This window comes from Carya illinoinensis, chromosome 15 (assembly GCF_018687715.1).
Source record: "Carya illinoinensis cultivar Pawnee chromosome 15, C.illinoinensisPawnee_v1, whole genome shotgun sequence".
Taxonomy (NCBI): Eukaryota; Viridiplantae; Streptophyta; class Magnoliopsida; order Fagales; family Juglandaceae; genus Carya; species Carya illinoinensis.
Window position 1 is genome coordinate 13,259,484 of NC_056766.1, and position 13,017 is coordinate 13,272,500.

The window sequence follows — 13,017 nt, forward strand, 5'->3', positions numbered from 1 at the left end:
CAGGGGGTGGGGGTATTATTTGAGATTGTAATGGGCAATGTATTACTGGTTTTGCGCATCATTACAGGGTTGCTACAAATATAGTGGCTGAATGCCGCGCTTTATTAGATGGGTTGAGGATTTGTAAAAATTTTAGATTGCATAACGTTTTAGTAGAATCTGATTATAAGGTTATCTTGAGTTGGCTGGCCTATGGAATTTTTCATCTTTGGTTTTTGTGGGATTTTTGGGAAGAGATAAGGGCTATTTCTATAGTGATTAATGCTCGTTTTAGTCATGTTTCTCATGAAGCTAATATAGTAGCAGATTTTTTAGCTAAGGAGGGGACTATGGGGGAGAATATAGATTTTTTGGGATGGATTTTCAGTATACACGGCTTAGAGGTTTGATTCGCCTTGATCGGATGGGGATGGCCTTTATTAGAGGTAAATGAGTTTTTGTTGGGAGGTTTTTGTAATAAAGGTATTCCTCCACCATAAGCGAGGGTTTTTTAATAATATTGGGGTAGGGGCTCCTCTAGTACATGGGGCCCTGACCTTTTATAAAAAAAAAAAAAAAAATAGAGAAAGAAAAAAGAAAAAAGCCTGTATATATGCTATCTACATCGAATAATATGTAATCCAGCTTGGCCCATTTGAAGAGTGCCTAAAATGTCCTTCTGAATACCATGTTTATCAGCGAAAAAAAGATCATTCCCATTAGAACCCAACTTGGCTAATCTGTCAGATACACGATTCATTTCTCTAAAAATATGGGAGATCCTCATCACCAGCAAACTAGCCTTCAACTTAGCCTCATGCGAATACGTATGACTTCTCCAAGGGACTTGGTCGTTCTGATCCTACCACTTGACCACCAGTTTAGAGTCAGTTTCAACTTCAATATGCATAATATTGATATGTATATAGAAATTAAGACCAACCAAGAGAGCTTTGAGCTTAGCATTAATATCGGAACTGATGCCATAGTATATGACAAAAGCAAAAATCATATGCCCATCCGCATCTCTAAGAATACCTCCACCCCCACTCCTTCTAGGATTTCCAAGATTGCTTCCATCAACATTAAGTTTGGCATAACCCTGAGTTGGTTGCATCCATTTCAAAATTTGAAAAGTCTTCTCCTTGACATGCATTTTCATTAAACTCGATTGTTTCAAAATCACATATTTGGAAAGTGACTATGTTCGAGTGATATTTGAGAATGAAATTATGAGAAACTTTGAGATGAAATGAGATTATTTCACTTTCCAAATAAGCCCTTAGTGTCATAAAAAATAAAGTAGACAAAATAATAATGATTAAAAAACTTATGTATATAATTTATCTTATATACGATCAAGTATCTACTTAGATTACAATAATGTTTTCTAAGAGAAGGGCCAAAACTCTCATCACATTATACCTACAACTTATATCCACTAATTATATTTGATTATTTGATGATGGGGCACATTTTAATGGATGAATAATGATAGGTTTTGTGATATCCCATTTTTACGTATGTTTTATTGAAGGAATATTTTAATTTAATTAAAATATTGATTCTTTTATTTTAAATTATCGTATTTTAATTGAACTTATTTAGCTGTGAAAATTATTTTGTAGAACTTTCTTAATATTAATTATTGTTTTGAGTTTAAATTGTTGTTTAAATTATTTTAGTTTGTTTTTGGATTTAAAATTTTGTTGTGAGTATTTACTAGTTATTTATTATATTTTAGCTAGATGTGATGTTTAAATTATTTTTTTCGTTTTATAGCTTTTAAAGTTGTCTTCATCGAATCAATTTCTGAACTCCAGAGATGAGGATTGGACCTTATTTCTTTTCCCCATTTTTTCTTTTTCTCTTTTTCTTTTTCTCCTTTCTCTTTCTTTTCTCTTTTTCTTTCTTTTTCTTCTCTTTTTTCCTCCGGTTTTCTCCCTCCCGCAAGCACGAAGCCTCTCCTTTCCATCGTCTGCCCATAACTGCCCAACACCGCCGCCGTGTGGCACACCGCCCACCCAGATTTCTTCCCATCCGACCGATGATCATCCCCACCAAATTTCACCTCCATCCGAGCCGCCGTTTGCCCCCTTGGAACTCCTCCAAGCCGCGGCGTCTTTTCCCTCCAGTGCTGCCGTCGTTCCACCTCCGGCCACCATCTCTTCACAACTTAATCACCGACCTCTTGCCATCCTAAACCACCCATTTCTAGCTCCGATCCATCGCCGGAGCAGCCCCCAAGACCACACTTTTCGTTTTGGATTATTTGGCCTTCCACTGCCATTTTTGCCACCACGGCCAACCCTTACTTCCACTAGCTTCATAAACACATTTAAGCCATTCCCTATCAATCTCAAGTCTTGGTTCGTTCCCATTCAAGAGTGGGTATTTTACAACCCACGGCTACAGTGCTTTTGCACTGTTACATTGCTTTTCTTTCGCCTTTTGTACCTTGTTGATCCTTCCAAAATTATTATATAGTGCTGTAAGTATTTTCCAAACTTCCTTTTTGATTTAAATATATTTTGGCTTTAACAATAAATTGTGATTGGTTGGTTATGCCGGACTGAGTCCTAGGAGTTGGGGGTCGGACGGAGTTAATTGTGTTTGGTTGATGTTGATCTTTGTTGGATATTTTGTGTCTTGATGCTTGCATTGCATAGTGCATGCATGTTTATGTTTAAAAGGGAAAAATGAGTTTTTGTGTAATTGCTTGCATGTACATGTGTTTTTAAAATGAAAACTGGGTTTTCAAGCAAGAAATGATTTTTGGTATATGTGAACAATTGGATTGACTGGTTTGAGTCAGAGGCACGTGTAGGGATAGTGGTGAGCAGGGATGGTGGTAGAGTTTTGCCTGCGATTCCTACCTACGGTGCACTCGGCGTAGGGATAGTGGTAAACAGGGACAATGGTAAAGTCCCGCCTACGGTGCACGTGTAGGGATGGTGGTGAACAGAGATGGTGGTAGAGTCCCGTTTGCGATTCTCACCTACAGTGCTCTAATGGTTTGGTTAATGAGCCATTTTATGGGGAAATGGCGAAAAAGGTTTTTGGGCCATTATCCGAGGTTATGTTTTTTTTTTTTTTTGATAGAAATATGCTTCATTACATTCATTCGTTAAAAGAAGTTACAACTGTGACTTATAAGTCAGGAGAACCAGACTATAAGATCAACTAACGCAACTGCTCAAGAGCTTTCCCACACATAAAGTAATGGACATTGCCTTAAACTTCTAAGACTCTCAAAAGAAAGAGTACACGCTCTGTATAATCAGAGACTGAAAAGCTCCTCCAACCTCCAAGGAGGCAGAATGTGGAGACAATCTCTATGATCAAACAGATCAATAGCAGACACCTATACTAAAACTAAATACATAGCAAACCCACAAAACTAGAAACCAACAAAAACAAAAATAAAAACAAAGACAAAACACAACCACGAGCACGGTAGGGCTCCGGTGGCACACCCTCCACAGGCAATCGGCATTACGAGCGCAACGGCACGAGCACTAGCTTGCGTACGGACCACAGAAACCTCCCAACGAAGGCCGGCCGTAGCATTGACCGCCACTCTAAGCACTCTGCCTCAGAATTGTGGCGGCTCAAATAGCACCTCACCTCACCGTGGACTCCACCTGAAATGGATAGAACAAACAAGCCAAAAAACACAATAGCAGTGTCGTGCAAAACACCAACAGCTGCTACCAACAACCGGGCACAACCACCAGCAACAAACCAAAACAGTGGCAAAGACCGTACAACAAAGTTGGATGATGAAAAAAAGAAACACAGAAAAATAAAATACCGACAAAATAGAGGCCGTGTCAGGCTGAAAAAGAAAATCAGGAGGAAAACCGCCGCTCGAAAGCTGAAAACCGAAGCCTGAGGAACCAAAAAAGATCGAGATCATCCTCTCTGGGTAGCCCGTGGTGGCGCGTGAGATCCACACGCCGCAGTGAGCCCAAGCTTTGTCCCACGCGTGCAGGCTACGCCCCACTCCGTATGGCACCACGTTCGGTGGGTTTGTAGATCAGCAGCTAAGGAACATCCCAGAGGGGCGTGTGTTGACGTTTGGCAGCTGGACAGCCCAGGGCGGTAATCCTTCCTTTTTGGCCTGAAAAACCCAAAAAAATGGAAAAAAGAAAAAAAAAAGGCTTTAACAGAAAGAGAGAGAGGGAAGCAGGAGACGAAGCTCCCACCCCCCCCCCCCGGTGGCACGGCTCTGGGTTGGGGGAGGTTAGAGAGATAATAGAGACAGAGGGGCGAGAGAGAGACGGGAAGACCAAAGCCGTGTCTAATGACGAGGTTATGTTTAAAGGAAATGGTTTGAACCAAAATGGGATTTTTGATTTGCATAGAAAATGTAGACTTTTGGGATATATCCATATGGCATCATGTTCATGCATATTGTTGTGGTATGGATATATTTTTATCTTGTGGTTTATTTGGATTATTACTTACATGCGGTACCATCTTGAGTGCCGTAGACTTTGTTACAGATGAGGAGGAGGCTGAGCCTAAGGAGGTGGCTCCGCCAGAGTACTGACGTTGCAGTTGTTTTATGTTTGAAAATTATTCTACTTGCTTTTATGCCATATAAATTTGGATTTGAAATGATGTTAAACTTGTAATATTTTGTTACGCTTGTTTTAAGCTAGTTTTGTATTTAAACAAGATTTTGGTCCTTAGTTGTAAGAATTTTATTATCGCTGCGTTAATTTTATTGTACACGTGTTGCATGTACACATACTCGACACTTGGCAATGGGATGTGTGACCCGTGTTGTTACCATCCCAACGCCTCGATTTCTACGTGTCCGTACTGAGATTTGGGGGCATCACAGGTTTATTGCCTTCCTAGTTTTTTACCACACCTTTTTATTTTTTATTTTTTTTTTGTTTACTTAATGGTTAAGCAAGTAATTATTACCGAAGTTGTAAAGTTTTTTTAATTTTTTTATTAATGATTAAGAATGTTAAAAAAATTCTTTAAATAAAATTATACTAAAAAATAAAAATTTCAAATATAGTAAAGTAGTAAAAAGGTGATAAGTAAATAGTAAGTAAATCGTCATTCTTGAATTGACTGTCATTTGGTTTATATTAAAACGAGAAAATTGATGACATTAATTATTGAATTGCACATGAAGTTGAAACGAAAGAGAGAGAGATTTTGATGAATGGTTGTGAATTAAGGCTAGTCTGTCGTGAATTCAGACATTGCTTGCCATTTCTCAACAGAAAAATTTAGTTGTAAGCACAATTGTGTACTAATCTGCATACCAATTTAATGAGATTGGTCAAAAAATAGATTTTATTAAAAATAATGTCAATTTAAATTTTAAATATGAAGGAATCAGTATTGGTACGCAGATTAGTACACGACTTTGCGTATATGCAGAAAAACTCTTTCTCAATTTGCTTGTACGTGGCACATGTTGTTGAAACTACAGTTCGCAGTGGAAAATGGTACAGTTAATCTTATTCATTTAATACAGTTCCCAAACAACAACAAAATTACATTTTTTTGCATATTATTATATAGTTAACAAAATCAGATTAATTAGTATAGTATCACTATTACTATAGTTAACAAAATCAAATTAATTAGTACAGTTAACTGTTGAGTACTGTGGAGACTGGTCCACACCGCTCGAGCGGAGGCATTGGCCGCTCGAGCGAATTCAGGCAGATTCAAACGCTCGATGTAAGCTCGACAGTGAGCTCGAGCAGGAAGCTTTCGCTCGAGCGGAGGCATTGGCCACTTGAGCGAATTCAGGCAGAGTTAAACGCTCGATGTCAGCTCGACAATGAGCTCGAGCAGGATGCGGAAGGGAAGTTTGCTCGACGCGCGCTCGACACGCCGCTCGAGCGAACATGCATTTTTAGGGTTTTCCGCCGTTTAACTATATATATGATGTTTTACATCATATGGCCGTACTGTTGAAACACTGTGGATGTACAGTGAGAGATCCATCATTGTAGTGTGATATTCCTCAATAATAAAATCCTCTGCAGCTCTTGTGGACGTAGGCAATTTGCCGAACCACGTAAATCTTATGTCGTGTATGATTGTTTGCTTTTCTCGTTCCATAATTTTTATTCTCTTTTCTTCAATTCATTGTCATCGTTTTTCACAACAATTGGTATCAAGAGCCAAGGTTCGGGTCTGAGAAAAATGGTGGCTGGAGATGATTTGAAGGTATCGGGGATCGAGAAGTTTGATGGCATAGATTTTGGATACTAGAGGATGCAGATAGAGGACTACCTCTATGGGAAGAAACTTCATCTTCCACTATTGGGGAAGCAACCAGAGAAGATGGATGATGCTAATTGGAACCTGTTGGATCGACAGGTTCTGGGGTTTATTCGATTAACCCTGTCGAGATCAGTTGCACACAACATCTTCAAGGAGAAGACGACTGTGGATCTCATAGCGGCTTTGTCAGGTATGTATCAAAAGCCGTTAGCGAATAACAAGGTACATTTGATGAAAAAGCTATTCAATTCGAAGATGGCAGATAGTATGTCTATTGCACAACATCTAAATGATTTTAATACTATCACAAATCAATTGTCATCTGTTGAAATTGAATTTGATGATGAGATACGTGCACTGATACTATTGGCTTCACTGCCAAATAGTTGGGAAGCCAAGAGAATGGTTGTTAGTAATTCTGCTGGAAAATCTAAATTAAAATATGATGGTATTCGTGATTTGATTTTGGCTGAGGAGGTGCGCAGGAAAGATTCAGGCGAGACCTTGGGTTTGAGTTCAGCTCTAAATGTTGATTTTTTAGAGAGATCACATGACAGGAACTCAAACAGAGGATGATCAAAATCAAAGTATAGGGGCAAGATCAAATCGAGGCCTGGTCAGCGGGCAACTTGTTGGAATTGTGGCAAAGCTGAACACATAAAGAAGAACTGCAAAAACCCCAAGAAGATAGAGAATGATAGTGCTAATGTGGTAATTGAAGAAGTACAGGATGCACTATTGCTTGCAGTTCATAGTCCAGTTGATGACTGGATACCGGATTCAGGGGCTTCCTTCCATACATCATCCCACCGGGAGCTAATGCGGAACTATGTTGCAGGTGATTTTGGGAAGGTGTATTTGGCTGATGGTGAGGCTTTGAACGTAGTGGGGATGGGAGACATTGAAATTGCACTCCATGGTAAGAAAAAATGGACCTTGCAGAAGGTCAGACACATTCCTGAGTTGAAGAAGAACCTCATTTCTGTTGGGCAGCTCAATGAGTGTGGTCATTCAGTGGTGTTCTCAAATAGCACCTGGAAGGTCACAGAAGGAGCATTGGTACTAGCTCGGGGTAAGAAAACTGGTACACTATATATGACTACTGGTTTGATTGACACTATTGCTACTACCGTTGCAGAGAGCACGGCAGATTTGTGGCATTGCAGGCTTGGCCATATGAGTCAGAAGGGTATGAAAGAACTTCTGTCTAGAGGCAAGCTACCAGAACTGAAGTCAGTTGATCTTAGTATGTATGAGAGTTGTGTGATGGGGAAACAAAAGAAGGTCAGCTTCTTGAAAAGTGGCAGGATGCCTAAGACAGGAAGACTTGATCTTGTGCACACAGATGTGTGGGGTCCTTCCCCAGTGGCATCTCTTGGAGGTTCTCGCTACTATGTTACGTTCATTGATGACCATAGTAGGAAGGTATGGGTTTATTTTTTGAAGCATAAATCTGATGTATTTAATCTTTTCAAAATTTGGAAAGCCATGGTTGAGACAGAGACAGGCTTTAAACTGAAATGTTTGAGGTCTGACAATGGTGGTGAGTATGTCAATGGCGGGTTCAAGGAGTATTGTGCAGCTCTGGGTATTAGAATGGAGAAGACAATTCCTGGGACACCAGAGCAAAATGGAGTTCCTGAGTGTATGAACAGAACAATTAATGAGGGTGCTAGAAGCGTGAGGTTACACGCTGGACTACCACCCACTTTCTGGGCAGATGTACTCAGCACTGCCGTTTATTTGATAAACAGAGGGCCATCAATTCCACTGGATTGTGGATTGCCTAAGGAGTTTTGGAGCGGGAAAGAGGTTAAATTTTCTCACCTTAAAACTTTTGGTTTGTTTTCTTATGTGCTAATTGATTCTGATGCTCGTACTAAACTTGAGGCTAAGTCAAAGAAATGCTATTTCATTGGCTATGGAGATGAGGCATTTGGCTATCGTTTCTAGGATGATCAGGGTTGGAAAATCATAAGAAGCAGGAATGTGATTTTCAATGAGAACATTATGTACAAGGATAAGTCTAGTACAGCTTCTGTAGCAGCTCCTCAGGAGTCCGAGTTTGTAAGACTGGATGACCTACAGAGGTCACAGTGCAGTGTAGAGATGTGAGTGACGGGGAGAGTGGGTCTAGTGCACCCATTCCTATTATTCAGCAGGCAGTTTCAGAATAGTCCACTCCCACAGTTGCAGTTCGCAGGTCAGGTAGGACTATACGTCCTCCACAGCGTTTCTCACCTACTTTGAATTATATTCTGTTGACAGATGGTGGAGAACCGCAGAGTTGCGAAGAAACCTTGCAAGATAAAAATTCTAGCAAGTGGGAGTTGGCCATGAAAGATGAGATGGATTCCTTGTTAGGGAATTAGACATGGGAGTTGATAGAACTTCCATCAGGGAATAAGGCATTACACAACAAGTGGGTGTAGCGGGTGAAAACTGAGCATGATGGCAGTAAGAGGTACAAGGCTAGACTTGTTGTAAAAGGCTTTCAGCAGAAGCAGAGTATTGATTACTCTGAGATCTTTTCTCCTATCGTGAAGATCACAACCATCAGGATGGTATTGGCTATGGTGGCTATTGAAGATCTATTTCTTGAGCAGTTAGATGTGAGACAACTTTTCTTCATGGAGACCTTGAAGAAGAAGTGCAGGGTACATTAGATGTCAGGCAGATCACTATTGCTATGTCAGGCATTTTGACAATTCTTACATTATTTTGTTGTTGTATGTGGATGACATGCTGATTGCAGGGGCTAATATTGATGAGATCAATAATCTGAAGAAGCAGATGTCAATGCACTTTGCAATGAAGGATTTGGGAGCTGCAAAGCAAATCCTTGGCATGAGAATTGTCAGAGATAGAGTCAGAGGTAAGTTGAGACTCTCACAGGATGCGATGTGGAAAATGTACTCAGCAGGTTCAATATGGACAACGCCAAACCAGTTGGCACACCCTTGGGAAGTCACTTTAGACTCAGCAAGAATTAGTCACTAGAGTCAGAGGAGGAACAAGATTACATGAGTAAGGTTCCTTATGCCTCAGCTATTGGTTCACTTATGTATGCTATGGTTTGCACAAGACCGGATATTGTCCATGCAATGGGAGTTGTGAGTAGATACATGAGTAACCCAGGAAAGCAACATTGGGAAGCAGTGAAGTGGATTTTGAGGTACCTAAAGGGTTCCTCAGAAACCTGTTTGTGTTTCTCTGGAGAGAGCTTGGAGGTGTAGGGCTATGTTGATGCTAATTTAGCTGGAGATATTGATAGCGGAAAGAGTACCACGGGCTTTGTTTATACACTTGGTGGTACTGTAGTGTCATGGGGTTCTAATCTACAGAAAATAGTTTCTTTGTCTACAATAGAAGCTAAGTAGATTGCGGTGTCAGAGGCTGCAAAGAAGATGGTATGGCTATAGGGTTTCTTGGAGGAATTGGGTAAGAAGAATAAAAAAGGGACTCTCGACAGTGATAGTCAGAGTGCCATATTCCTTGCCAAGAATCCAGCATTCCATTCCAGGACCAAGCACATTCAAATCAGGTATCACTTCATACAGTCATTGTTAGATGATAGACAGCTGTTACTTGAGAAGATTTGTGGAAGCAAGAACCCTGCTGATATGTTGACAAAGGGTGTTACGCTTGAGAAACTGAAGCTGTGCGCAACTTTAGTTGGTCTTCTAGCATGAAGACAGGGGCAGTGAGTTGCAGAGGTGGAGGATATCATGTTTGAGGAAGACGGCGATACAGCGAGTGTACTAGTCTCCAAGTGGGAGAATTGTTGAGTACTGTGGAGACTGGTCCACACCGCTCGAGCGAATTCAAGCATATTCAAACGCTAGATGTAAGCTCGACAGTGAGCTTGAGTAGGAAGCTTTCACTCGAGCGGAGGCATTGGCTGCTCGAACGAATTCAGACAGAGTTAAACGCTTGATGTCAGCTCGATAGTGAGCGAATTCAGGCAGAGTTAAACGCTCGATGTTAGCTCGACAGTGAGCTCGAGCAAGATGCGGAAGGGAAGCTCGCTTGAGCGAACATGCATTTTTAGGGTTTTCCACCGTTTAACTATATATATGATGTTTTACATCATATGGCCGTACTGTTGAAACACTATGGACGTATAGTGAGAGATCCATCATTGTAGTGTCATATTTGATCGGTGCAAAACTGCAAGTGCACAGTATCGTAGTTTTATAGTAAAGTAATAAGAAGAGTATCGTCCTCAGGGATTGGTACCTTACTCTTGCCAAATACCAAAATTATGCTAATCTCAATTCTATCTAGAGGAATCGCTAAGGTTTTTTGTAGTAGCAAATAAAACTAGATCAACTCAAGAGAAATAAGCAAAGAAAATAAAACTGACTTTCAAAGATCAAATTCAATGGGGAAGAAACCTTCTAGGAAATCGATTTCACCATAATTCTTCACTATGCTTTTCTCATCCAGCTAATTTAACTTAAACCTCTTTTGTCTATTAGCAAATCTCTAATTCATCCAAAAGCCTCTTTCGATAGTCAATTGGAAGTGATTCTAGTTTATCAATTCACACAAGAGTATGCAAATTAAATAATCAAGAATGCAATAAGACCAATGATTTAATTACTACACAGGTTCATACAAGTCTTTCGATCTCTATACTTACCTATGCTGAAATATCCAAGATCTACCCTATGATTCCCTCTTTCGATAGCAAATCACAAGATTAATAATCATCTAATCAATGGCCAGTTAATGAGAAGCATTAAACTCAGAATAAATCAGATAAACAAATAGAGAATTGCATTAAATTAGCATGGACAAACAAGCATAGTTCGGAATTAGGTTACATCGTTTTCCTAGAAAGAAGAAAATTTAGCTCATGCTAGAATTGGAATTCAACATAAACGAATTCACCATAATTGTTCTGAGAAGATGGGAAGAAGAAAATAAACACTGAAAAATCCTCCTTGCAGCCTCAACTGGTCGTCAAAAGCTCAAGGGAACGATTCAACGCCTTTCTCCCGTCCGTGCTCGTGTATGAATCCAACGTACGTGCAATAAATTGGAATTCCGTCTCCAAAACAAATGATTTGAATCCCTCTAGCTATGTTTTTCTCTCCCAAAGAGTGTTCTCCAGTCAAAAACCGCGGCTCTAGAGTGAAGAATGGCCTTTTATATGGTCCCACGGCGGAAAACCTAAAATCTGTCAAAATACGATGTTCGCTCGAGCGGGGTGTCGAGCGCGCGTCGAGCGTTCGACTCTGCCTGATTTCGCTCGAGCGTCCTATCGAGCGCACATCGAGCGTTCGACTCTGCCTGATTTCGCTCGAGCGGCCAATGTCTCCGCTCGAGCGATCTTCGTTTTTCAGCAACCTGCTCGAGCTCCCTGTCGAGCGGCAGTCGAGCGTTTGAATCTGCCTGAATTCGCTCGAGCGGCCAAGAGCCTCCGCTCGAGCGAACTTGTAAAATCTGCAATATGAAATTTTGCAAGCCATCAAATACCCCCAAACTTACAACTTTGTTTGTCCTCAAACAAAAAAGAAAAACAAATGATAGTTTAGGCAATATCAACTCGACCCCAAAGAGAAGTATCATCATTCACCAAACTTTTATGAATTTAGATTTCACCTCTAGTATCTTACTCTTTTAACATCAAAGATAGCAAGAAAATCAATCAAAAATTTTGCAATTTGTCAAGCAAGAGTTAGGCGTTTACTTCAACCTAAAGCTAAGACCTTGAGTGTGTGTGTGATATAGTCAATTTAACCTCAAACCACCTGCAAACTCAGATAAAAGTAGAACAACCAAAATCAGAAGAATTCTCTTAAAACTTAACCCCACAAGTCCAATTTTCAGAAATCCTCTCCACTAATGTAGTCAACACCAAAATCAAAGATCACAAGGTCTTTATTAAGGTTGTAATGATAGGCCACAGGGTGAGGGTTAAGAAAGAACTGGATATGGGAAATTAAATCAAACTGGGAAAATACTTAGTGAAAAGAACATTAAAAGAGAAACTCACATGATTCAAATCATAGCTCTTTCTTGGCAATATGCTCATACTTGTGGCATTAAAATTGCTGTAATCACTGATGTAATACCAACACTTCCCTTAACAAAATTTGAGGTAATTCACATTCCGCTTGGCTACTTCTTTTTCTTTTCTTTTCTTTTCTTTTTTTTTTTTTTTTTTTTTTTTTTTTTTTTTTTTTTATATCACTTCCTTTCTTCTTCTTCTTTTTCTTTGATCGAACAGAGCAAACCTAATACGTTTCATCATGTAACCAATTTTCTCTTTTAAATGTAACTCTCCACCAAAGTATTTTCTCAAACTATCAACGGTAGATTCATTGTTTTTCAGGCTTAGAGCGGGCATGGTTTATGTAGTTTAAAGAATCAATAAAGGCTCATGAAGGCTCAAGGGGGTTGACTATGGAAACACACCATGTAATGATGACATGACATTTAGGACGGCTGGGAAAGCTTTTTGGTTATGCCAAAGAAATGCCTAGATCATTTCTCTAATATTTGGTCTCACTAGGATTTCGCCTCAAGGACCCATCAACGGATTCTAGAGCAAAGCAAAATCGAACCTTCCTCTTTCAATTAATTCAACTTCTTCTCTTCATAAGCAAAATGGAATAAGAGAAAAACGACTATGTGCTCAATTGTGTTCAAGGTCAAAGATTTAAACCAAAGTACCCACAAAACTTCACTTGACATAAAAGAAATTTTTGAAAATTTTTCTCAAAACCATCTTCAATCACAAATTTCAGAGTCATAGAGAAT